The sequence below is a fragment of the Anas acuta genome, chromosome 9 (assembly GCF_963932015.1).
Source record: "Anas acuta chromosome 9, bAnaAcu1.1, whole genome shotgun sequence".
In the NCBI taxonomy this organism is placed as follows: domain Eukaryota; kingdom Metazoa; phylum Chordata; class Aves; order Anseriformes; family Anatidae; genus Anas; species Anas acuta.
In genome coordinates, this window is record NC_088987.1 from 6,540,453 (window position 1) to 6,565,182 (window position 24,730).

The 24,730-nt window shown below is 38.3% G+C and overlaps 1 long non-coding RNA gene across 1 annotated transcript in view; it reads left to right on the forward strand.

Annotated features, from left to right (window-relative positions):
- Positions 1-3,137: 3,137 nt before the first annotated feature.
- Positions 3,138-24,730, forward strand: part of LOC137861436 (uncharacterized) — a 91,425-nt gene continuing 69,832 nt past the window's right edge. Inside the window, exon 1 of the long non-coding RNA XR_011099600.1 lies at positions 3,138-3,258. This is a non-coding gene — a long non-coding RNA (uncharacterized lncRNA). The remainder of the gene's footprint in view (positions 3,259-24,730) is intronic.

Here is a 24,730-nt window from a genome sequence, read left to right on the forward strand (position 1 = left end):
ATAATCTCAAAAAGAGGTTAATATTACAAACTACATTTTCTGGAAGAGAATTGTAACTGACATCAATTATCATCTGTGAAACAACACCAGATAGATAACCCTTCCTCCCATGGTGAGAAATGTGTAGCCTGTCTCTTTGTGGAGCACATCAGGAGTTATTTTTTAACTTCTTTTTCTGTTTTTTTCCTGGTTGTTGTATCCCACCAGGGCAATAAGATCATAATTAGCTGCTAGAGAAATTAAGAGGGAAGTTTTCCCCAAGAGGAAAAGGGAAGAAAAAACACAAAGTGCACTAAGGGAAGGAAAAATATCTGGGAAGTACAGAGTCCATTCTGCAATAAAAGAAGTGGTTTGGGGACATGTTGTGGTCCATACAGCCATTAGAAAGATTGTGCCCCCCCCCCCCCTTTTTTTTTTGTCCATTTATCAGACTAAAAAACATTCCAAACAACAACTGAACACTGTGTGGTTCATTTCTTTTCTAATGTGGGATGAATTTCTGAATGTACTTTCTGCACTGGAAATGCAAATGCCTGTCTGTTTAGGCTCACTCCCTCCCCATTCTGCAGCCCACCCTTTTGGGCCACATATTAGAGAGATGGTCTCCTGCATATAAAGGATAAGTGAGTTAATAAAAAATAAAGTACATAGGAGGCCGGAGTAAATGGAGCATATAATTTTTTCATGAACTGGTCTCTTAAGTTTCATTTTGCAGGGCATCATGATTTTCTGCATATTTATGAAAATATGAAATAGTGAACTTGATGCTTAATGCAAAACCTACTTAGCAATTTTCAGTAAGGCTGTATCTTCATGTTTTCTCTGTCAAAAAACCCGGTATCTCTTATAGGCACTGACACAACAGACAGAAAAATAATGATATTTTGCTGTTATGAGATTCTGTAATAACACAAAACTTCCTTCAAAACCATTTGTCTTATGAAACAAGTCTACATGCCAGCTAGTTCTGCTTGGTAACATGCAAACAAAAACATTATCAAATTGACTGTTAGGGACAGAACACAACTCTCCAAGAATACCCGTTACTTAAGACTGATATCGTTGTATAAACATAGAAAAGTACAACTATCAGGAAACATGGGGGAATACTAGCTTTTGAAAAACTTTTGAGATAAAGGTGTTTATTCTAGCATTTAAATGGTGTTTTCAATTTTAGAGCTCTAAAGCAGTTTATAAAGATAATTAGGCATAAATGTCCCCATTTCACAGCTGTGCAAACAGAGGGAAACTGTTCTGTAACCTATTTACCAAAATCTTACAGAGGTAAGCAAATCTTGAGGCACCAGATTGCAAGCACTGGTTCATTAAGATCTCTTCTGTATGTCTACTCTGTTTTAGCTAAATGAATTAATATTGATATATCAAAGAACAAAAGAAGTTCCGTGTCTCAAGCTTTTAATATTACCTGTTCCAATTCTATGTGGTTTCTACATTTCTTTGATAAGCATCAGAGCAATTTGGTGTATTTCAATTCACTCATTGCTATCTTTGAATACTACCAAAATTTCCAGTTATGTCTGTGCAGGTGTAAAGTGAGAGCTACCTGGCTATATCATTGCTGCAGCATAATGCCCAGGCAGAGTCCAATGAACTATACAGGTAATACCCTAGCCACCAGTTGCAAGGCTTTCAGAAAAGGTGCTTGTAAACAGATCTGCTCTGCAGTTTTCAAAGCAGAGAGCATATATTCTCCTGCATTAGCAATATCTCCATGACAACTGCTTTATAATTCATGCCACATAATATATAACTTTGCTGTTAAAAAAATAAAATAAGACAGGAAAAAAAAAAAAAAAACAACTTGCAACAAACTAACAAGGCCACATTCTTAAAAATTAAATGAATCTGAAAGATTTTTTAGTAATCAAGTAACCATTAAATAAAGCTTAAGGGACATTAGAACAGTAAGACTGACAATATTTATGGCTTTGATGTGATCATGAAATCTCATTCCCTGCTTCTCCACCATTCTCACCATTGCAAATACCCATAATTGGTACTGATGCAACATTTCAGTCAACAGCTATAAAAGAGAATGAGGAGCATAAAATGTTTTTTTGGCATTGAATGAGTAAATAAGATGGCACGGTGCTTTGTATTTCTGTATTTTTTTTTTCTAATCAATCTTGTTTTAACTTCAATAGTTGAAGTGTTTGAGGGTTATCAACAAGTCTGGGGATCAGAAAATAATAGAATTATAACAAAGATAATGTAAAAATGTTTCCTAGCATGGTTTAGATAATTAAAACTATTAAAATGCCTTTCTCAGCTATTGCTTCAAAAACAAGTTAACCAATTAAATAAAACTGAGGCTATAAGACTAATAGGCATTCTGGCAGGTATGAAATCTAATGTAACTTCAATTTTGTAAATTTACAAAGAAGATAGATGGATGGATAAGTAGAGAGAAGGCGAAACAGATATCAGGATAACAAGTATTTACTAGCTGGAGTTAGAATACAGAAATAACAGAGCAAAGCATATCCTGCTTAATGGATTGTGAGCATCCTATCTGTTTGTTGTTACAGCTGAATGGATGTCTGATTGTTTTAACCTAGTAATTTCATTTTAAACATCAAAGCTAGGAGATACTGGGATGCAGGTCTTGGCTCCTTCCTTGGCCTTCCAAGGGGATATGAATCCATCATAAGACTGGTCAGTCATTTTTATGAAGACTTTTTTTGCTTGAATTTTCTTTTGTTATGATGTATATATACCTACATATATATATGTATTATAATAGTTACTTTCAGGATCCGGGTACAGAAACTACACAAGGTATCAAATAAGCAGGTATTACAAATTGACAAGTAAAAGATTTCTGTTGGGTGACAAACTTCAAGTTCTCTTAAAGAAACTGAAAAGCAAAAAAACACTTTACGGAATTAGAAACTCTACTTCAAAATACAGGAACTTCATTATGAGTCTTTTTAGTGACTTAAGTTTACAGGTTTAACCTAGTAGCTACTAAAAAAGACAGATCTGATTCCCCAGTGAGACCTACTTAAGAAGCAATGACATTAGTGACCAAACAACAGCAGCTGTGCAGAGCTAATCCCAAAGCGGGGTGCAGCTATATTACAAGCACATGATGGCTTTGGCTGTTTTCCAGGTGTCTGGTATGTTTACTGCATCTCCTCCAACAGATGAGAGGAGAATTGAAGTGAAGTAAAAAAAATGCAGCAACCATTCAGAATGGGACTGATGCTTCATATCTTTTTTTTTTCAAGCTTCCAGGTATGCAGGATTATTTTGAGATTTAAAAGACTTGGCAGCAGAATTTTAAGTTTGGTTTACTTAAGCCAAAGTTTGGGTTAGAATTTGGGACTGTAAATAGACTACATCTGGTGCTAAAGTTAGTGGAATTGAAGAAATTCCTTATCTCACCTTTGAAGGAGGTTCAGGGGGCATATACTAATGTATATTGGGGGCTTTGTCTGTAGTGTCTGTCATGCTCCTTGATAACTAGGTGCTAGGCTTCTGCAGGGCATGCAGAACTTGACAATAGAAGAGGAACACCTTGTGCAGCAGGACAGCTTAGTTTTCTACAGCTAAAAATGATTAAAAGTTCCCAGGCTTTTTTCCTTTTAAGCAACATCAAGCAAGCGTCTCTCAGTAGTTCCTGCATGGCCTGTGGTCAGACTTCTACTTTCAGCCCTAGCAGCAGGTTGCACTAGGAATACTTAAAGGAGGCAGCTGGGCACAAGTGATGATGGTAGTGGAATGAAAGGTGATGGGGTTCAATTTTCTGGCTGACAATTCCAGCTGGAATGACTGGGGGCCTGGGTAAAGGAATGACTGTGGGTTGGGCCCTGCAGAGGTTTATGTTCTCAGTATTAGCAAGATGAATTATAGAACTCTCTTCTAGTTTAATTGTATTGACTTTGAAAAAATATTTCTTTCCCTTGACCCTGTCATTGTCTTTCAATTGCTCATCTGGACCTGTATATCTATCCTTTCTCCCTATCTACAGTCTATTTAGTTCTGGCCTACTGTTTGGAATATTTCTTCCCTTGTATATTGAATAATCGCCATGGCAATCCTTCCTTTTTCCTCTTTGCACTTAGAGGCCCTGATATGTGGAATAACCTTCCTATCACCCTCTTCAACTCTTGTCTTCCTTTCTGACTTCTAGACTGCATGCTGTCTGAACAGAGCAATATTTGTATGTTGTACAATGCCAAGAATACCAATGTTTCATAAGTAACAGTACAGGAAATGCAGTCACTGTAATGCAAATCAACAGCTCAGGCAAAAATTGAGATACTGGTGCTTCTGCAACAGTTACTAACTGTAAAGTCTGATTTCTAAATAGCTGTTATTTTTCGTGTGTGTTGAGGAAATTGAGCGATGACACACATGCAGATGTTTACTTTCTGCTATGCTGGTAAGCCTTGGTATATATGTATATCTTTCTGGTGCAATGTAAATTCCTTTCAAGATGCCATTTAAGAGGGATGTAATCTGTACAGAGCACTAACAAACTGAAGCATGGTGGATTTACTCATTTAAGGGAATTATTCATTTAATTTTTACCATTTAGTATTTATATTCATTTACCATTCATTTATTCCCTTCATTTTTATTCATTTATTCATTTATCAAATATTCATTTTAATGGCTTTCATTATCACTACAGTAACTGTAGGGACAGATTTGCAATAATTTTATTCCTTAAATAGGTTTATTCGTGGCAAATCTACAGAGCAGGGAAAGGCCACTTGTTATCTCAGGTTCATTCCCTTTTCCTTTGCTCAGAACTGCTCTTTTTTTTTTTTTTTTTTTTTTTTTACTCCCCTTGTTTCTTTAAAGCGCTCACTAGGTTTCTTTTGAATTCCTCTATCTTTTTTATGGTAACAGCCCAGTTCAGCAGTATTGGACGAAGTGCTTGGCTGATGTAAATTACATGTTATTCAGTGCTTTGGGCACTGGTTTGGTCTTCTTGTTTCTCCATATGTATTTTTTTTCCCTATATAATGGCTTTTCCTCTAAAATTTATTCTCTTTTAATGCCCATTCTGTTTTACCATTGATTAGTTACCTACAATCCAGGCATCAAAGAACTTTTTAGCAATAAATTCTTTGATCTATGGTAGGAGAAAGTCTATACCTCAGGAGAGATTAGGTTTTATGTATTAATTTCATATTGAACACAGGGAATTCAAGTCTTTATTTAAATAAAAAACCAAAATCAGTTCTTTCCCTCCATGAAAACACTGGAGGAATAGTATCTGTTAACTTTAATGGGCATCAGATTGTGTTTTTAATGAGGAGAACAAGTACTGCGTCATCTGATGTCTGTTGTATATGACCAGTGCTTCTCAGTTAAATTACAGCTTTTCATTTTTAGCTATATAGGCTGGAAAGTACTTATGTAGTTCATTCCCCGAAGTGTATTACCAGTCATCTTAAAGGATATCTTCTTATGGGTAGTGAAATTTTATCCCCTGATAGCAGGATATTCATGGATGAATATGTGCCTGGTTTTGGTGAAGGAGTAAGCTATTTCAGTTTTTGCCCTTCTAACTTCAGTGAACCTTCAGTCTCATAGGAAACTTCTCCATGACTATTTCAATGCTACTCTGCATTACAATTTTTTTAAAAATAGTAGTAGTTTGTAGTCTTCCACTTCTTAATTTTTTCTTCTTTAAACAATCAGGGTATTTGAAACTTAAGCTGTAATCTTCAGGCAACTCTAAATTCAAGCCACCCTCTTCCCGTAGTCATTCACAGCATATCTGTACCCTGAGCTGTATCACAAACTTTGGTGCTATTTCAACAACAGAAACCCATTTGAAATAGTATACCACATCATGACTGGCTGAACAGTACCTATATTCAACACTTTCAATTTTGTTATTTTGTATTTAGGGAGTCAGAAAATAATAATTTCCCTGTCTTTATAGAAAGCATCATGAACTGGGTATTCCATGATATTGTATATTCAATAAACCTAACTGCTTCAGATATTTACATTCTGAAGGTTATCTTTGTTGCCAGAAGAGCTAGAAGTAATTTCCTTTACAATGAGATCTTAAGTTTGTAGAATGTGTTGTGACCCAGCAGAAAACCTCTTCACGCCCCACCCTAAAGCTGCAACTGTAATTTTAAGAACCACTGCTCTGGAAGCTTCTTATCAGCTCCAAAAATGTCTTATCTCCAGTTGCTTTCAGCTGCATAATAAGAGGTCATTTGAAATAGGTAATGTCTTTGTAAGGTGCTATAATCTAAAGCCCACAGTTGTCAATGGAAAGCATCCACTGATTTCAGGGACACTGGATCTAGGTATTTATTCCATAACGTGGTGTTTGCTTAGTAAATTTAGTAATAATAAGATATGAGGAAATTGGGCTGCCTATTGAAGCCAAACAGAAATATTCTGGTGGTATTTACTTTGCAGATAAAGCCCTGAAAATCCTCTGATTTTAAGTATTTCCCAGTACCATGCCTCTAATTGACCTCTACCCAGGAAAGAAATCCTCTTTCCAGCTCACCTGTCCAGCTCCTCCTGGCCCCTCAGCATCCATGCAGCCATGGAGAGGAAAACCCAGTGTGTCTGGGGGCTGCAGCTCAACTCTGGGGTCACAGCTTGGAGGGCTCTATTGTGGCCCTATTGCTGAGGCTGGCTTCTTTGGGGGTAACCTGAAGGCTGGGCGGCTCAGACACAGTGTTTGGGGGGGAATATACATATCTAGATCATTAAGAAAAATGACAATTGTTTTACGCTAGAGATAGTTGTCTTCAAAATAGTGGAACTTCCTTTTAAAAAAAAAAAAAAAGGATTTTTTGTTTTTGGACTCAACCAGCTCACCTTGCTGAAGAAAATGTAAATTCAATTAGGAGAGGAAATAGTTTATACTTACTTCCATTCTCATCTTGTCTTGCAGCATTTGAATGAGTTTTCAGTTTGAAGGAGCCCTCTTGCCCTCCCAACAGAATCTTAAATCAGTGTGAAGAAGGCTGATGTGTGCTCTAACCCTCTGGTGTATGTGCATTTTTTCATAAAATCTGAACATTAACCTGACGGCCTTTAGGCATGATACTTTCTGAAAAAATTTAAGTGTGCTGTTTATTGCTTGCTCCAGTTCCTCCTGCAAACACTACAGGGACCTCATTTAATTCCGGGGCTATATTATCCTCCTTCTTTATTAAGTTTCTTCAAATATACTGCCATGGTCTAATGTCTTCTCTTGTCAGCTTCATTCCACTTTATACACCTGAAGGAGACTTTATTGTTTTCGTTTCCTTGCTCTGAAAACTTTATTCTTAGCCATTTTTGACTTCTCAGGATTTTTTAGCTCATCCTTCCACTGTGTAGTTTTTCTATTTGCTTTATAATATCCTGTGCTTCTTTGGCATGACATACTTTTTTTTGTTTTCTTTTATTATTATTATTTAAATCTAAATAAGGTAAGAAACATAGAGGGTCTTGGTAAGCTTTTCTGTTGTCCTATAAAAGAGAGTACCTGCAGCAATGTGAGAAGTCCCAAAACCTGGGGAAACATTAGCTTTATTTTTAGGAAGCTAGTAAACCCGTGGTTATAAAGGGTGGCCCAATCCACTGGTGCATCCTAAATGTTAGAGCCACAGCCAAAGTGCCTCTCAGATTTGTACTGAGGTACAACTGTACCTGTTAAATCAGTCTTTGTATTGATTCTCCCAACTCTTACTTCCACTGTAGCCTCTTTTGACCTATATTGCAAACATTAATATTGCAACAGAGGTGCTTTTGGGAGGAACCTCTGCCTATTATATCCAGTCTTGCCTCAAGTATTGTCCTGTCTACAGAGACAAAATTCATCCTTTAACTTGGTTTTTGCACTGGTTTCATGATAGCTTGTTTTACACACTTCACCTGAGCTGACTGTTACTTGCTCACATTAGTACCAACCTGTTGTTACTAGAGGAAGGCTTGTTGGGTGTTATATCTTCCTCACTCTTAGGGATAAACGAACACATGAACCTCTCTAAGTAAAATTCAGGACACTGGAAAAAAATATTAAATAGTTAATAAATAAATTCAACTGATACATACACAAAAATTATTCCAAGAAAACATTATAGTAAAGGGATATAGAATTACCTCATGCAGAGCCAGCACAAGACAGCAGAGATGTGTCTGCATATCAGCTTACAAGTACTTACGATGCTCACTGCTCACTCAGCACATCCTGTTAAACAAAGTCAAGTATGCAAGACTAATACCAAATCAATTAGAGCTACTAATGTGTGATGCAACTAGGGAGCAGAAATGTTGAGTTGTTTGTAATGTTCATCACAGGTTGTTGTCTGATAAAACCTTTGGATTTGTAACCTGGTGTGTGATCCATGCACCAGGTTGACTATTGCTTATTTCAGAGCTGCACAAGTTGGGGTAACAGGTGGTTTCCCAAGTTGTCATGTCTTAGGACTTTCCGTGCCACTCTTTGTACAATCCTTTATGAATGCACTCACGTGTTTGTACAGTCCCCTAGCCTCCGAGGGGTTATGCAGGTAGCACACTGCTGCCATGGCAGAATCATGCTGCGCATCCTCAGAGTGGAAGGGTTCCCTGTTGGGCCAGGGTCTCCCAGCCTAGGGGCATGACTTTTATTATTATAACAAAGATATTTCACTTTACTATCTACTGCTATCAAGGTGGTGATAAACTGGTAATTCCAACTCCTGAAATCAAATAATTTGGTAAGGTTCAAGAGAGAACATACCTTAGGGTTTTCCATTAGTGTCCCTACCATGCTGAAGTAGAAGTGAGATAATTAATGTTTTACTATAACTTTTAAGTAACTTTTGAATATCCACTGTCTTACTGATCTAGCAAATCTTCAGTCTGATCTTTCAAGAACTGTCACCCTTAATTTGAAAATATTTCTTAGAGAAATTGGAATTAATTATGGGATGTGGAACTGAGCTTCTTGAACGATTCACAGGAGTTTATTAGGAAAAATATATTTACAAATGCAGAAACTATCATAGCAGGACATGATCAACAGTATTTCAGATCTTGTTGTGGTGTCTCAAAGGTTATTTTCTCAGCCAGTGAAATACTAACATTAACAATTACAAATAATTTCAAACTATATGGTTTTTGTTGCGAGGATGCTGGAGCAATGCATTGCAAAACAAGGGCTGGGTGTAAGAAGCCTAGGGGGTGAAGCAAGGCGAAGAGGAAAAGCAAAAGGCAGAGCTGGGCACCACATTCTGGCGGTGTGAACACAGAGCTGTGTGGGCATGAAACCTTCTACAAAATACAATACTTTTCATCTGCACCATGTATTTAGAGCTGCATGTTTTCATGTCACAGTAGGCAGCAGTGATCATATATTGATAAGTATACGTGGAAGTCCAGCAATGCTGTATGTGTGACTTGCAATGCATTCACAGGAATCAGACTGGAAATTTGCTTTCTTCAGTCAGAGTCGGTTGCTTGTTTGTTTACGGAGTAGACACAAAGGATGAGCACTGGAGATAGCTTCAGGCAAGGGCAGATCTAAAGCAGAGGATGAATCTGCAGCCATCTGGTGTGTCAGCTCACATGGAAAATCAGGGACTTTGAGTGCTGGGCCAAATCAGCAACACCTACTAGAAATTGATGACGATGAGAAGAAGAATCTTGCTGGTTTTGTTACTACTGTTGGATTCCTTCAGTATTCGGTGAGAGAGGATGAAAAAAAACTATTATCCCACCTTTTTAAGCACAAAATAAAATATTTAAGTCTTTGTGGCTCTGGAGGACAGAAAGCAGAATTAGCATTTGTTTTTAACAATTTATCTTATAAAGCTGGAGGGTCCCATGCTACCATGCTGATGCAGTAAGAGCACAGTGATGTAGCTGTGCATAAAATGAGAACTGATGTACAGCAGTTAACAATATAATCTGAATGCTGCACCCTGACAGCTGTCTGTATAATTTAAATGCTGGAGGTTTTCATCTGAGCAGTTATTCTCTAAAAATGGGTTCGGTAAAGATGTTTTCTTGCGTTTTCTCTTGTGTTAGACCATTTTACATTGTGGAGCAGGAACGTTCATATTTCTAGCCTGTAGTAGAAATGGAATTTTAAAAAGCCTAATATTAGGATTTACCTTCAAGAAAACAAGAATAAAGAAATGCAGCTAGTCTCTTTTAAAAAAAAAAAAAAAAAAAAAAAAGATTCTTTTCCACTGGTGACTGTGTTCTTACAAGAGATAATACCTTCAGTTATTTGTAGTCTCAGAGGGTTTCCAATAGAGAAGCAAATGGAGTTAGATGAAAAGAGTATATCAAAAGGTACAACCAATAAAGGGGGGAAAGGCACTTGTAAAACCGTAAACTTTTCAAGGAGTTGAGCAGTTGACAGAGTGCCCAATTCTCCAGCTGTATTAAGATGAAAGTGATACGTGTGGTGCAACCTATTGTTAATTAAATGGCCACCATTATAGAAAGATAGTTATATGCCTTAAAACTATTATTATTATTATTTATTTTTTTTTTTTTGGACCTGAAATTACCTATAAACCCTGCTGTAAAATATGAGTGGCTGAACCCCTGGAACACTTTGCAAGTGTACTATTGCTAATAGCCTGTGTGGGTGCTGGGCAGGTGCTGAGGTGTCCCTACCGCCTCCTATGAGGACGGGGGCCTGTAGCAGGTGGTGGGACAACTGAGCCATCCCTTACAGCTCCATGCTAGGGATGATTTATTCAGAAGCTTTCCAATAAAATCAATGTACATTTCTAGAAAGTCACTTGAGAGTTCTCTGCATGGACAGCTTGATAGGGTTTGATTTTCTTTACCTTAATTGCACCATGGTGCTTAAAAAGGGTAAGTGTTTAGAACAGGCTGAATATAATCCATAGGGCTGCACAAATGGATTGTATAATTGGGGAGTGGAGAGGGCACAGTGAAGAGCTTTATTATATCCAGTTATTTGGCTTAGACATCCTTGGGGTACCTGCTGTAATCTGATGCATCCATAAGGCTCCCATCAGGTATACCACTAATACTCAGGGATCACAGTCTCTGGGCTTTGATGCTCCACATTTATCAGGGCAGTCTTTCAGGGTGGGACTTCCAGATTTCTGCCTTTAAATCCGAATGTTAAAGAGCTGACCACAGTTATGGTTTTAGAGGTTTCTAGATGTAGCTGAGCCTCAGGCTCTGAATCATCTCAATTGAAACAAACTCTCATGCTGTAACTGTTTCTTCTACTGCTGCCATTGAGTGGACCTGGGACAACACTTGGTGATTGTCTGAGAGCTTCCAGGCTCCAAGAAGACCCAAAGATGATGTACGGAACTGACGTTGTTTTAAGGTCTAGGTCCTTAATCTGAATCAGAAATACAATGTTGTTTAAGGAATACCTGACATTTGTCAGAAAAGCTTAATTTTCCTGTCTGGAAAAAAGATTTCCCCACTTTATTGCTCATCTTAAAATAGATGTTTTATTTGCATGTAAGATTATTCTACCATTTGTGAGAAGTCTCAGCTTCTTTCTCAGTTCTGCTGTGTCTTTCTTTAGGGTTTTCTTATAAAAATAACTTAGCATATGTGCACCATAACATAAGCTTTTAATGTAGATTTATTTATAAGCTCTAAGCAGTTAAAGTTTATATATATATATATATATATATATATATAATTTCATATGTGTGAATATCTGTTGTGGAACTGAACTGTGAGGCTAAAGCACTAAAGGTCCTGGGCCTTCTTTACAAATCCCTGACATGAAGTTTGGCACTCTGGTATGGATAACCTGAATCTGTCAGCAATACTGCAGTGAATGTGTGAGAGTGTGTTTAGCTCATTCCCTGGCGTGACACAGTGTAGAAGTAGCTCTCCAACAGTCTGTCAGGAATTCAATCAAAAATATGTGTGAATCTCAGAGAGAGAAACTTTGGGCAAAACATTTTGGGTTTAGTGAGTGGCATTTCCTGACAACACTGCTTTGTTGTAAATGTTTTCCAACCTCGTTCTGCTTCTCATGAAACTAAACCTTGTTGTGACCAACTGCTGGATTGTAATTTACATTGGAGTAGGCTGTGACATTGCAGTGTCTTTGTTCCTAGGGATGAGAGGAATTGTGTCCAGAGCAGGGAAGAGCACCACGTTGTAGGTAGTACGGCTGGCTCTGTCACTGGTATGCCATCAGTGTTTATCCACAGTTTCACTTGAAAAAAATTCTAGCTATGAAAGAAAGCAAAACTTAACACATTCCCAAGCATTACATTTCTTATCTTCAGGTTTGTAAGATACGGTCATCCCGGACTATTGAGTTCTCTCACACACTGGCTGTCAATACAGATTCTTCTGATTATTAGACTCATAGTTCACTTTCATAGTTTCAAGATTTATGGAATCATAGTTTCACTTTATGCTAATGTAAATAAGAAAAAACTTGTCTGAAGTCAAAGAAATTACACTTCTGGTTTTATCAATGCAAATAAAAAGGAGAATCAAAACTCTTATTTGTTTTATGCTTGGCTTAGCTTTCAGCAAATATCCAGGTGCTGTAAATACCATGAAAAGAAAATCCATGCTCCAACACTACTAACATACAAACCAGCAGCAAAATATGGATTTCTTTCTTAGTTTCTTTGTAGCTTAGCGTATATATGAAATTAGTACAGGGCTGCAGAAGGATATGAAAGGAGAGAGCTCTACCCAGGGAGCATGTAAACAGCGCCAAGCAACTGGTGTTGTACTATGCTATTTGCTGTGCCCTATTTTCACAGACAAACAATTTCTGCAGCCAAAAATGCATGAAAGTTCAGAAATTTCAAGAGCCCCAGTGGCACTGTGAGTTGTTTTTTCCTCTTCTGTTGTTCAGTGGTGCTCTCAGTTTCTCCTAACATGTGTGGGCATAAATCTCTTTTTTTCCTAAAGGAGGTTTCTGTTCTCTGAGATGAATTTCTCTGAATTTCAACAGGATCATATTAAAGAAGCTGTTACCTGCTCCTGTTTTTGGTTTCCTGAGGTGTAACCCCTTTCACTTCCAGCCTTGAAGATGGGGGGAGACCTGTGTTAGTACTTACTAGATTATGCTAGTTATAGTAGATTATACTAGTAGATTAGGTTAGTTTAGTTAGTACTTTAATATCTTCCTTAATTTCCAGTACATATTTCTTCAAATTGGGATCAAGGATAATAAGTTGTTAAGAGGTGTTTCCTTTTGTATGCTGTAGATGATGATTAAGTTACGTGAGTTGACCCTTCTGTCCAGCTGTAGCATTAATAACGCTAGAGTTGCATAGTTCTGAGACTCCTCCTATACAAACCTAATCACAGGATTACATTTTTAGTTTCTCTTCCCTCCTTAAAAGGTTAACCATGTTGTTTGTTGCGGGTTTTGTGCTGCTAGGCCTAGCAGACATTGGCTTGTGACTGGAGCAATTTAATAGCTGAATTTCTCTCTTTAGTTGTCATATTTACCTAAAGGCAAAGATTTCATAGTGGTATATACCCATGTTAACCCAGCTTCTTGTGTACAGTGTATTACATAAATAACGTGAGATTTACAGTCTCCCAAATCCTTTATCAGCTGGTAGCACAATTCTTTGAAAATCCTTTCTTAGCTTATGGTAATATGTTACTTTTTATGATGAATCCACTCACGGCTTTGCTAAGAGCTTTGAGGTGAAAGACATTCTATGAATATAGAAAGTGAAGATTTTTGGTGGGCATGGATTAGATGGGTCTTCCATGAAATTCAGTGTAGAAGAGGCTCAGTGGAAGGCTGGGAGGTATAGTTGTTGTGTGCAAGGTAGGCTGCATGACTGCACTTCTATTGGTGATAACATTTATCCCGTTTATCCTACAGAGCAGCACAGGACAGTTCAGACACTATTGTGTATCAGCTTAGTCAGTAGAGTTATGTCAGTGTACTACCTCTGAAGGATTTTGTCTACGTTAAAATAAAGCTTAATTCTAACGTCTGCAGCATGAGTCTTGCAAAGTCTGTTTGTTATTAGCAAGTTACTAATGGCAAAACGTCATATTCATCTGGAAAAGAAAATTCTATTCCTAAGAGAAGTTCAAAATGTTTCTAAGGAAACCATGCTACCAAAAGTGTTTTCTTGTGTTCTAACACTTGGCTCAGTGTTCACCTGGCTGAGTGTGGTATTTTTGGTTGTCCTCTGGTTGAGCACATGTATGCACACACACACAAAAGTATAAAGTCAGAAGTTACAGTAAGGAGACAAGAACGAACAAGATTGTCTGCTGCTTTTCTCCTGTAGTAAAAATCGTTCTCCTAAATACGAAGTCTGTTACTCTATTGCATTTTTGTCTTGCTTTTGGTGAGACATTTATTAATTTTTTTCCCCAAGTACTCATAGCACAGTACTAGGGTTGAAGGCTGGTGTACAGAAATGAAAGAAACCCTGTATGTTGGTGAATGTCTAGGCGAGCTCCAAAATCTTCTTCTCCTTACCCTCCTAACACAGGGGCACAGCTGTGTATCTAGGCCTCGGTACTTAAGCAAAATCCCAGACCGCTGAAGAATTTAATGTGAGATTGAGTCAAATGTACAAGCGTATGCAAACTTCCTGCTGTTAATGTGGGGACATCTTAATTTTTCCCTCTAGTATTTCACCCTTAAAGAGTTTTGTTGGACCAGAAATGGAATGGAGATTAGCACTGCTGAGTGTTGCTGGTCACCTTTCCGAATTTTTATACAGTAATGTCCTTCAGGCGTGATCAAGTGGGACCATTTCCCGTCTGGGAGGCTGCTGACTGGCTTGTAAGCTTAGCTGCTAATCAGCTCTGCAGTAACTTACTGTGAGGTAAGTGTTCTCCCATGCTAGGCTGGGGAGAATGTATTGTTTCCTTAGTATACACTGAAAGCTACATCTGAAATTAGTGTAAATATTATTCCTCCCACAGTTTATCCAAGCACAGAAATGAAAACAGTATTATGCAGTTCATTAACAGCTCTTGCTCTTTACGATGTACAGTGATAACCAGCCACTCCAGCAGCATGGAGGGAGTGACTTTTGGGAAATACTTTCCAGGATTACATAGATAATCAGTGAGGGAAAAGAATTTTTTGATAACGTTTCACAAATATTTTCAGGAGGAAAGCAGTACCTTTCCGTTAATATGCATTGTACAACAAATGATCTGTAATTAGCCTTGTCTGGCTGATTTGGGGCATAGGATAGGAGGAACTATTAAATTTTTTTGAGGTATGTCCTAAAAGGAGTTCAAAACATTATTTGATCTGAGAGCACTTTCTTCTTTAACTGGTCTCCACTGACATAGCTGGTTAATAAAAAGAGTTGCAGAAATACTAACAATTAGCACTGACAGCTCTGTGCATCTAAGTACATACCAGAAGTAGAGTTTGTCTTATTGTTTGCCCACGAAATGATTCCCTTTCTTGCATAAGCACAGCTAATCAAATGACTTGCTAGATCACACAGTGAATCTGAAGCAGCACCGTGGAAAGAAGTTTAAGGACACGAAACTACAAATACTTAGTATGAGTAACTTTACTCTTGGGAGTATTTCAGTTGACTCCAGGAGGGATTATGTAGGGTAATAAGCTTTGAACTTCATGGAAAGTGTTTGCAGGACTGATCCCCAAGCATACTCAATTGCAGTCTTCACATAAAATCACATAAATCTGTAGTTAAGGGCTTTTAATAAACATATTCTATGCCATAAATTACTTTCTGAGAAGGATTTTTAGAGGCATAATTTTACAGCATTGACCTCCAATAGACTCGTAACATTCTATCATGTTAAATGTATATTTAATAGCTTCAAACCTTTTTATTTTAGAGGTCCAATGGGCCTGAAGGACTAAGGACTGCAACAACCTATTGTGTCAGTGGGTATTTAGAGCGGTTTAAAAAAATGCAGATTATTGACTTTACTATTGATGCAGAGGAACCATTATAGCCTATCGGGTAATTAAATGTCCTTTCATAAAGAACCCATTGCATGGAGACTGAATTTATGGAAATGATGAAACTTAATGGCTCCATAGAAATGATTGCATCAGGTCTGAAACACTTTGGGGGATATTGTTAATATTCACTTTCTTACTTGTAGTCATGAAAAATTCAGGAATTTTGTAGTAAATTACACATATAAAGATGTATAGGTAGAGTATGTATAGTATATATCTATAAATGTATAGATACTGAGGTTGCTGTGCTAATTTAAACAAATGTTATTGGGAAACGTTGCATCATTTCCTCCTTTCTGTAAAAGCACAAAGTTAAACCAGCCCAGTCAAAATGGATAGCCATGATTTGAGAGTTTTTGTAAATTCACAATGTGACAGGTTAAAATTTACAGTTTTATGTTCATTTTTTTGGTCTGATTTATGAGCACTTAGCCACAGTCCAGCCCTTTCTAGTACAGCCATCATTTTATACAGGTTATTCTGGGACTTATTTTATACCTAATGAAAGATTTCGAGTGTATCCACATACAACATGGCATTGAACCTGGAAATTGCTCTGCTGCTTTCAGCACTCAAGTTCCTTGTAAACTCTGGCCTAAGTTCGGCCTCCTACTGTAGTCTGTTTAGTTTGCATTTTTTTTCCTCTAAATATACATGCTACTGCCCAGATTTGTCCCAACAGGTGTTATTACTCAGATTTTTTTTTATTATTATTTTTAAATACTCAGGACTTTAAAGTTATTTGCTGTTAGGCACGAAGGCACAAAGGAGTAGAAAATATGAGAAGTGCCTAACAAGAAATGCCCCAGAAGAATGCTACGTTTTCACAACAGTTTGTTTCCTATTCAGGCTCATGCACCATATTTCTGACTGCACCCTTGTCAAAAATAGCCACAACATTAGAACCCCTTGGTCAGCACTCTCCAATACTGAACCCACCTGAAGAGCTGTCCTGCAGCCATCTGCTAGTGTGGCCCTTCAGCTGGTGCTTCGTAAGGATCTAGACAACTAGGATTTCACACAGCCTGTGGCAAAGAGTTGGCATGAAGCAGGTGTGGGCATCTGCATTTTGGGACTCTGAAGCTGCAGCATGTCTGTTGCATGCCCCTCCATGCTCTCTCTTCTCTTTGTGGGCTGACTAATAGAAAATCTGCACAGATGCTTGAAGACAAAAGGTGTGATAGCTCTGGATGTTCATACTCATGTTGTACCTAGGTCTATGTAACCATGAACAATAGAGACTATGCAGCTAGGGAGTCTGCATTTCTGTTTCAGAGTCCACAGTACAAAATTATTGCTGTATTTTTTAGATCAGCATTTGCTTTTTCTTATGTTTTTGCTTGTTTGTTTTACCAGAAATTTCCTTGCAGCTCCATTTAATCTCTGCTCTCTTCTCTCTTGTTATTTGCCAAAAGAAGAAAAATCAAGCAAGGTCACATTAGTACTGCCTGTGCTGTGTGGTTTATGGGTGGATAAAATGTTTGTGTCGACTTCTTATAATGAAAAGAAAAACATTCACTTATTTTCATATACTTATGAACTCAAACATTGGTTTTTACCACTGTCTGAGTTTGTGCTTTTGGGCACAGCCATCACATGAAAGCACAGGCATGCTGTTGTGCTGCCAATAGCACTTGTTTGCCCAGTGCTTTGGGCAAAGTTTTGCTAAATATCCTCATATAAGTAAAATCAGTGTTACCCTGAGTTTTAGAATGTTTTAGAATGTCCTCAGCTCTGTTATGACTGATGTATACTGACACTTAGGTGCCTGTATACGTCTTGGTAGAATAAGTGGTAGCATTGATTAAAATAAAATAAACTGTGATTCACAAACTGCAAATTTAAAAGAGTGCTTGAGATCACAACTTTAGGAATCTTTTTAGTTTCCATTCAAATCAATGAGAATTATTCTTAACTTTAACTATCTTAAATGCTGTTCTGGAAAAGGTTGTTTGTAGAATAATTAAAAAATATATATTTAAAGGCTTTTTCTGTTTTCTACTCTTTCTGCAGGTTTATATGTAGGATAATAATAATGCTTTAATTTAATATAGGTATTTTCTCTGTTTCTTCAAAGCTTTATACACCAGTACAAAAAGATTTAAGGCCCTTGAAATGTTTATTTTCGACTCTTTCATTTTAATGTTTTTAATCAAAGTTGTACCATAACTAAAACACATTCATTTGTAGGAGGCTGTAGAGAAGTCCCTGAAGTGCTTCCCTTTGAGGAGCTTTGTTATTCCATGTAGAGGGCTCTGTAAGCCACAAACATTATAATTACCTGATTTTTCTCTTGTTGAAATCAGTGGCAAAATCCTTACAGGTTACAGTGGCAGCAAGACTGAAAGGGACTGCTGTGCTTCAGCTTATTGTTCCATTTTCTGATTAACGTCTTAAACTGCATTTTGATCATGTAGCTTCTACTAACAGAGAATGCCTGATGGTTTTTTTTGTTGATTTTCTGAGAGAACAACAGCTCATCTTGATGCTCAGCCAAGGCATCTATCATTTAGCTGTCCCTTTCAGTTACCGTGTTGAGAATGCAGCACAGCTCTGGCTCACAGAGTCTCCACTCCATCTGGTGACCTGTCAGAAGAGCTCTTAGACCTCTTTCCATTCAGGATCCAGCAGTGAATTTTTTATGCACAGAAAGTGTTTTAACTTCTTTTGTGCTGAGTACATTTAAGAGGTCAGACTCCAAATGCTGTTAATATCATTCAAAAAGTTATAGTACAACAGCTTGGTCGCAGTCACTGTCCAGAAGAGATGGTATTAGCCTACAGAAAGAGTAGTGTCACTTAACTGTCCTAAAGATCAGTGTTAGAGAATAAATACGACATGTTACCTCGTGTTTGCTGCAATGACTAGTAATGGACAAGTGCTAAAGTGTAGCTAACGCATACCCATGTGAGCCATTTCAGCATTTCTTTCCGTTCCCTGTTCTCCTAAACAGATGTTTTCTCCCTGCTATGCAATTTTTTCCTCCAGTGTTTTTGGAGCTGTCTCATCTAGCTCTTGCGAATACCACATGGTATTCACATAAGCATTCTGCACATAACCTAGTATTGCAATTAAACACAAATGAGAGCAGGAAGAAAATGGCAGATCTGGACTAAGGCTTCTCCCAGAGATAATGGGAGATAGGTGCAGACATCCATTCTTTCTGTTAAATCGCATGATTTATTTACTACGGGTCTGTTTTAAACAGTGTACCCCCCTTTCTCCCTCAGTTTAACTTTCATCATTCATTTCTGCCTCCTGCATGTTAGCCTCTGCATCCTGCCTCTGGTAGGAGATACAGTGATTATGGGAGTGTAAACAAATAAAGCTCATGTGGATCTCATTTTGGGGATACTAGGGTCTGTCACTGTGTGAATTTTATAAGTCCCTGAACACTTTGACCCTTACCTCCCTCTTATGCTAAGCCTGTATGATGCACGTGTCAGCCCCAAGTCTAGCAGATGGGCACGTGAGCCTGAAAAGTAATGTGGAGGAGAAAGTGAGGTCCTGGCTGTCAGGTGATGCTACTTGTGATGTCAGGAGGCTGTGGGGGGGGGGGGGAATTGACTGAGTCACTCTGTGCTTCAGACACCCTTTTTACAATGATGAGTGATTCTTTTTTGTGTTGAAAAACAAATTCAGGAAACACGTTATTGCCTTCTCATTTTCTGAGCAACAACTCTAAATATTTTGTTGGCTGTTCCCAAGCTTAGAGACTGGCACTGGGCAACTCAGGCTGAACATGGAAGGGACAAGTATGAAAAATGTTACAAGGCCCATTACAAGGTCTTGTTCATTCTGTTTTCCAGTATATGAAAACTAAATATTCCTGTCTTAGAATTATTCAGATAACAAGTTACTTGTACCGTTCTTACTTTATCACTGTTGTCCTATGGCAGACACATGAGTTAATACTGAATGCACAACAGTACACAACTCTGGTAGTACATTTTGGAACGAAGGGTGTTACACTCTTGCGATCGCTGCAAAGCAGCCAGCGTTAATTTCAGATCTGAATTCTTCCAAATGAAATTACAATAATATTCTTGCTCTGCATTGGCATTGCTGACATCACCTAAAAACATTAATTCTAATTACAGTACTGATTTGGTCCCTTATTAGGCATTTGTTCAGGGCTAAGTAGCTTGATAAAGCAGAACACTGTAACTCTTCAGCAAAAGTGAAGTCTTCTGGATAGGGTTCCTACCATCTCTGTGCCTTCCCTGGTGATGATGAATGTGCCCATGTAGAGATTAGATCATTTGCTTCACTCAAGTAATAAACTGTTCTGTGCACTTTCTTTTTAGGCAGCTTGTTGATTCTGAGCAAGTGGGACTTGGCTGGTCTTGGGATTCAGCTAATGTGATACTGGAAATATTTGAAACTTGGAATTGACCGTGAGCTACATTCAGTTTCATACATTCGATAATAGCTGTTAAAATACTGTGTGATCTTAAATTTATTGCTGTTCTTTATTAGAAAGAGCTGTACCTGAATTTAAACAGATGAATTGATTTACCTTTTTTTTCAGCCTGAATTTCATGAGGCACAGGAGCTCTTCCTTTATTGTAACTTGCAGGTAACACTTTGAAACCTACACAGTCTACTTCTTTTATCTGGAGACTATTAGCTAATTAATATATAGTGGGTACATATAAGCAAAGGTGTGCATTTCTGATACACATAAGCAAATACTTTTGTAGAATAGGTGATATGCAAAAAAAAGTTTTGTCTGATTTGAAGTATTTGTGAACTCAGAATTGAATCTCATTTAATTAAAATCTAATCAATTAGTTTGTTTTGTATGAGAGAATGTGAATTGCCATTTCCCGTAAGTACTCCCAAATGACTCTGTCATATCTGTGTGTGGTCTTTTTCTCCTTCAGTTGAACCTGTCCTACTCTGTGTAATAGCTTATGCATCAGAAACTGTGAATCACATTTTCCACCTTTGTGGTGAGTAATCCTAGTAGTTAATTGGTCTTCTCCACTGTTCATGACTACCATGTTGAGTGGAAGAGCTTCTCCAGGTAGAGCTGAGCCAGACAAACGTGGGCAGTAGCTAACTAACAGCACAATGGTTAGGGGCCCTGAAGAGTCTTTGTAACTACCATTATGTGTCTGGGACTCCCTGTGATTTCTCCCTGCATTTGTTGTGTAGTTCGGCAAGCAAACAACTCTTGTATGCCTCAGCTTAATCGTTCAAAATAGAGGTGTTACCTGCTGGAACTATTACATACTCTGTTGCTCATGAGCTTCAGGCACAAACATTTATTTATTTATTTTTATGATGTGCGTTTTCAATCTTAAGAGTAGCAAGCTGCTGGTTACTGAAAGTAAAGGAGAATGTTTGATTTAGTGGAATTGGCACACACACATGCATTGCCTTGTGTGTGGCTGTTATTTCAGTGTTTTCCTGTACTGGCTACTTGTTGTATTCTAAAATAAGCAAAGTAGTCCTAAATTATATGGCTGTCCTTTATGCATTGCACAGAAGGGCACAGAGTAATCAATGTAAAGATTAAACAACACCGTCAATTAATCATTAAGCTTGGAAGTTCTTAGACAATTCAGCAAAGCTTTTGAATATCATTCAAGAAATGATGTAGGGCACTGCAATTTTCCTAAAGTCAGTCTGTATGTTTCTGCCTAATTCACGTGGCATTTTATTGATCCACCTTCTTGCTGTGCTTTAGAGACGTGAAAGCTGCATTTCTGACTTATGCTCAGGTGACCTGTATGTGATCAGGAGAAACCAAAGATGTGTCCCAGATCTGCAGCTGTTGGTGTGTGGTTAAGTCAGCAGGCCGCTTGTCTCAGTGCATTTTAATTAACAGTGGGAAATGTGGCAAGTGTACTGCATTGGCAAGATAATAATGTTGTACAAGTGCATTGTCCTGTGATGAAGAGTAATGCTTTTCTTTATTCTGAAATCTATTCCATAAGGTAGCTTGCATGAACGTTATTGATTTAAAATGACTTTAAAAGCAGGCTATATTCTTCTTAAACAAGATTGCCAGTGCCTTTCCTGCATAGCTCCATGGCTAAAGTGCACCTGACCGCGTGCCACAACACTTGGTTGTGGCTATCAAGAGTAAGCAGTGCTGGTCAGGGTGAACAGCACGGGTGTTCACCCCTGCAAGCAACCTGGTGTTTGTACTCTCTGGTCAGTAGCATATAAAACCAAGGCCTCAACTGCTTGTCAAGTTTTTTTGGGAGGGTGGGGTGTAAGGAATACAATACCGTATGACAGGGAAACAGCAGGACTCCGTTGCTTCTCTAAGCAAGGAGAAAAGATGGTAAGATTTACATTTAGGGATGAGGAACTTTTTTCAAAACTTCTCTTTACAATACAGTAGTTTAGGAAATATATAATAATGAAGGCATGTTTACTTTTTGTAGAATTCATGGCATAATGAGGATAATAAGACCCTCCAAGGCAATAATTGCTTCACTGTAGGGTGCTCCTGCATCTCAAATTGCTCAGCATCTGGGTTTTAAATCATTTGCTCTCCTGGTGGGTAAAACTGCCAGCTAAACAGGCAGGCAGACAAGTAGCATTTTTAAACTTACACAGCATGATCATGGCATGTGTGCATTTAGGGCTGAGCTTGTTATCATCAGGAATTGTTATCTAAACCATGGAGACAGACACCAAAATAGATTCTATATGATGCTCCTCTAATAAATTGTTTTCATAGACAAGAACAGTTGGCCTATAGTTATAGACCTATAGTTATAGTATTGGCTTGGATATTTCTCTCTGGCAGATTGTTCAACAGGAAAGCATTGTCTGTGGAGCTCAGAAACCATGTAATAAATTCCACAATTCATGGGTGCTGTGGTGGGCAGGTGACTCTGTGACCACCTTGCTGAAGATTAGGTGGTTATAAGCAGGAAAAAGCTTTGCTGTATTCAGAGAACTACTTTACTAACACATGAAGGCTTTAACTTGGTAAGAATTGAGGCCATCCTGTGTATACAAAAGCATTTTTTTGAAGCAGATTGTGCTTCATTTTTATTTGGGAAGGGTTTTTTTGGGAAGCATTTTTTGAACAGCTTCATTTTTATTTGGGAAGGGTTAGACTGATGAATATTCTGCCTATGGCACATCCTTCTCTATGGGAGTTTCTGCATGCTTACTAGGTGTTTCCTGATGTGGGCTTTCTTCCATCCTCTGACCTTAAGTACACTGAATATGTCATAGTACAGATGGGGATGAGTGATCTGGGCTCTGTTCTAGAAGATTCTGTGTTTGGGAAGAACTGTCTGAGGTGGTGGAACAGAGCTGGCTAGAAGTCCAGCTTGAAAGAGCAAGTACATGTATGTGCCACAACTATCTGAACAATGGAGGTGTTGCAGCAACAAGAAGGCTTGTGCCCAGGCTCAGTCCATCTCAATTTATAGTTTATCACCCTAAGTTCATACCTGTATTGCTCTAAGTCCTGGATTTTAGACTGTGAGTTCAAATCCTGCTGTGGCTGGTGTTTATCGTGGCCCTGTGATAGGACAGACATGGGTGCTGCTGGCTGTCCAGGCTGCAGGTGTCAAACACGATGCCCGTCTGACCCTTCTGAAACCACAGGCTCAGGAGGGACCCTGGTGAGGCTGTGATATGCCTGACATTTATTTTGGCACTGGTGGTAGCTGCTTTGAGTTTTTCTTTTTTTCTTTTTATTTATTTATTTTTCCTGGGTTATTTTTAACCTGGATCAATTCCCTGGTCTGATTCACCTCACATTCGCACAAAAGTTGTACAGGCACAACTGAGGGAGCAGCAGGAATTAGCAGAGGGAGTGGTGCCCGCACACAGCAGCGCTTGTACTAAAAGAAAAGCACCTTTAAGTCCTCTCTAACTGTGTCAATTTGAAGTACTCTCATTCTCTCTCTGTCACAGGCTTTTTGTTGCTGTTGTGGATTTTCCTCACTTTGTTGCTACATGTTTTTCTCCCCATACAACATGTTGTTTCAACTCTGCCAGTACTCATCTGCCATCTCGTTAGTTGTCTGTTGACTACTGCAGCACTTAAGAAAAGGAAAAGAGAAAGGATAAGAAGTCTTTGTAGACTTCTACCAGGCAATGGAAAAATTACACTAGGATGAACATCACCTGGTTTTAAAAAGGCAAAAAGAATAATTGCTTTCCTGACCAAGAAATTCTGGCTAGAAAGCTTGCTTGCTGACTCAGGAACACACGCAGAGGGAGGATACCCGCTTCTTGAGGGCCTTTTTCCCCTCTGCAGTCAAAGAAAGAATCATTTGCCAAGCAAGCACTGGCGAAGGCGTGCTGCTTTAATGTTTTCCCTGGTGGGACTATCTTCAAGGTAATGCACATCAGTGTATTATATGATGATCCTGAAGGTATTAATTATGATTACTCTTGGTGGTTTGGTTTTTGGCTCTTTGCCACTTTTTTTTTTTTTTTTCTTCCTTGTGTCTGAGAGTGAAATAAAGTAGAAGATGATGTACAGGAACCAAACCTTATCTTTACAGAATCCTCTAGTGAAACGTAGATGTGCTGAAAGCTTCAGTATTCCTGTTGCTATTTGTTGCTTTTTGGTTTGGTAATGTGTGGATTCAGTGCGAAATGGAGGTTGATTGGTAGCTGTGAAAAACAATTGATTCATATGAATAATGGCTCAAATTGTGGACCAGTTGTGAACTGGGGCTTGCAACTGTGCACTTGAATAAGCAGCTTTAAAATTGTGTTAAGAGTGGGAAAAGTGCCTGGTTCCTTGCTGTAATCGAGCACTGCACAAAGAAGCTATTGCTTGACTTTTGGGGCACCGAAAAGCTTGGGCTGTACTTAATCTCCAATTATGTG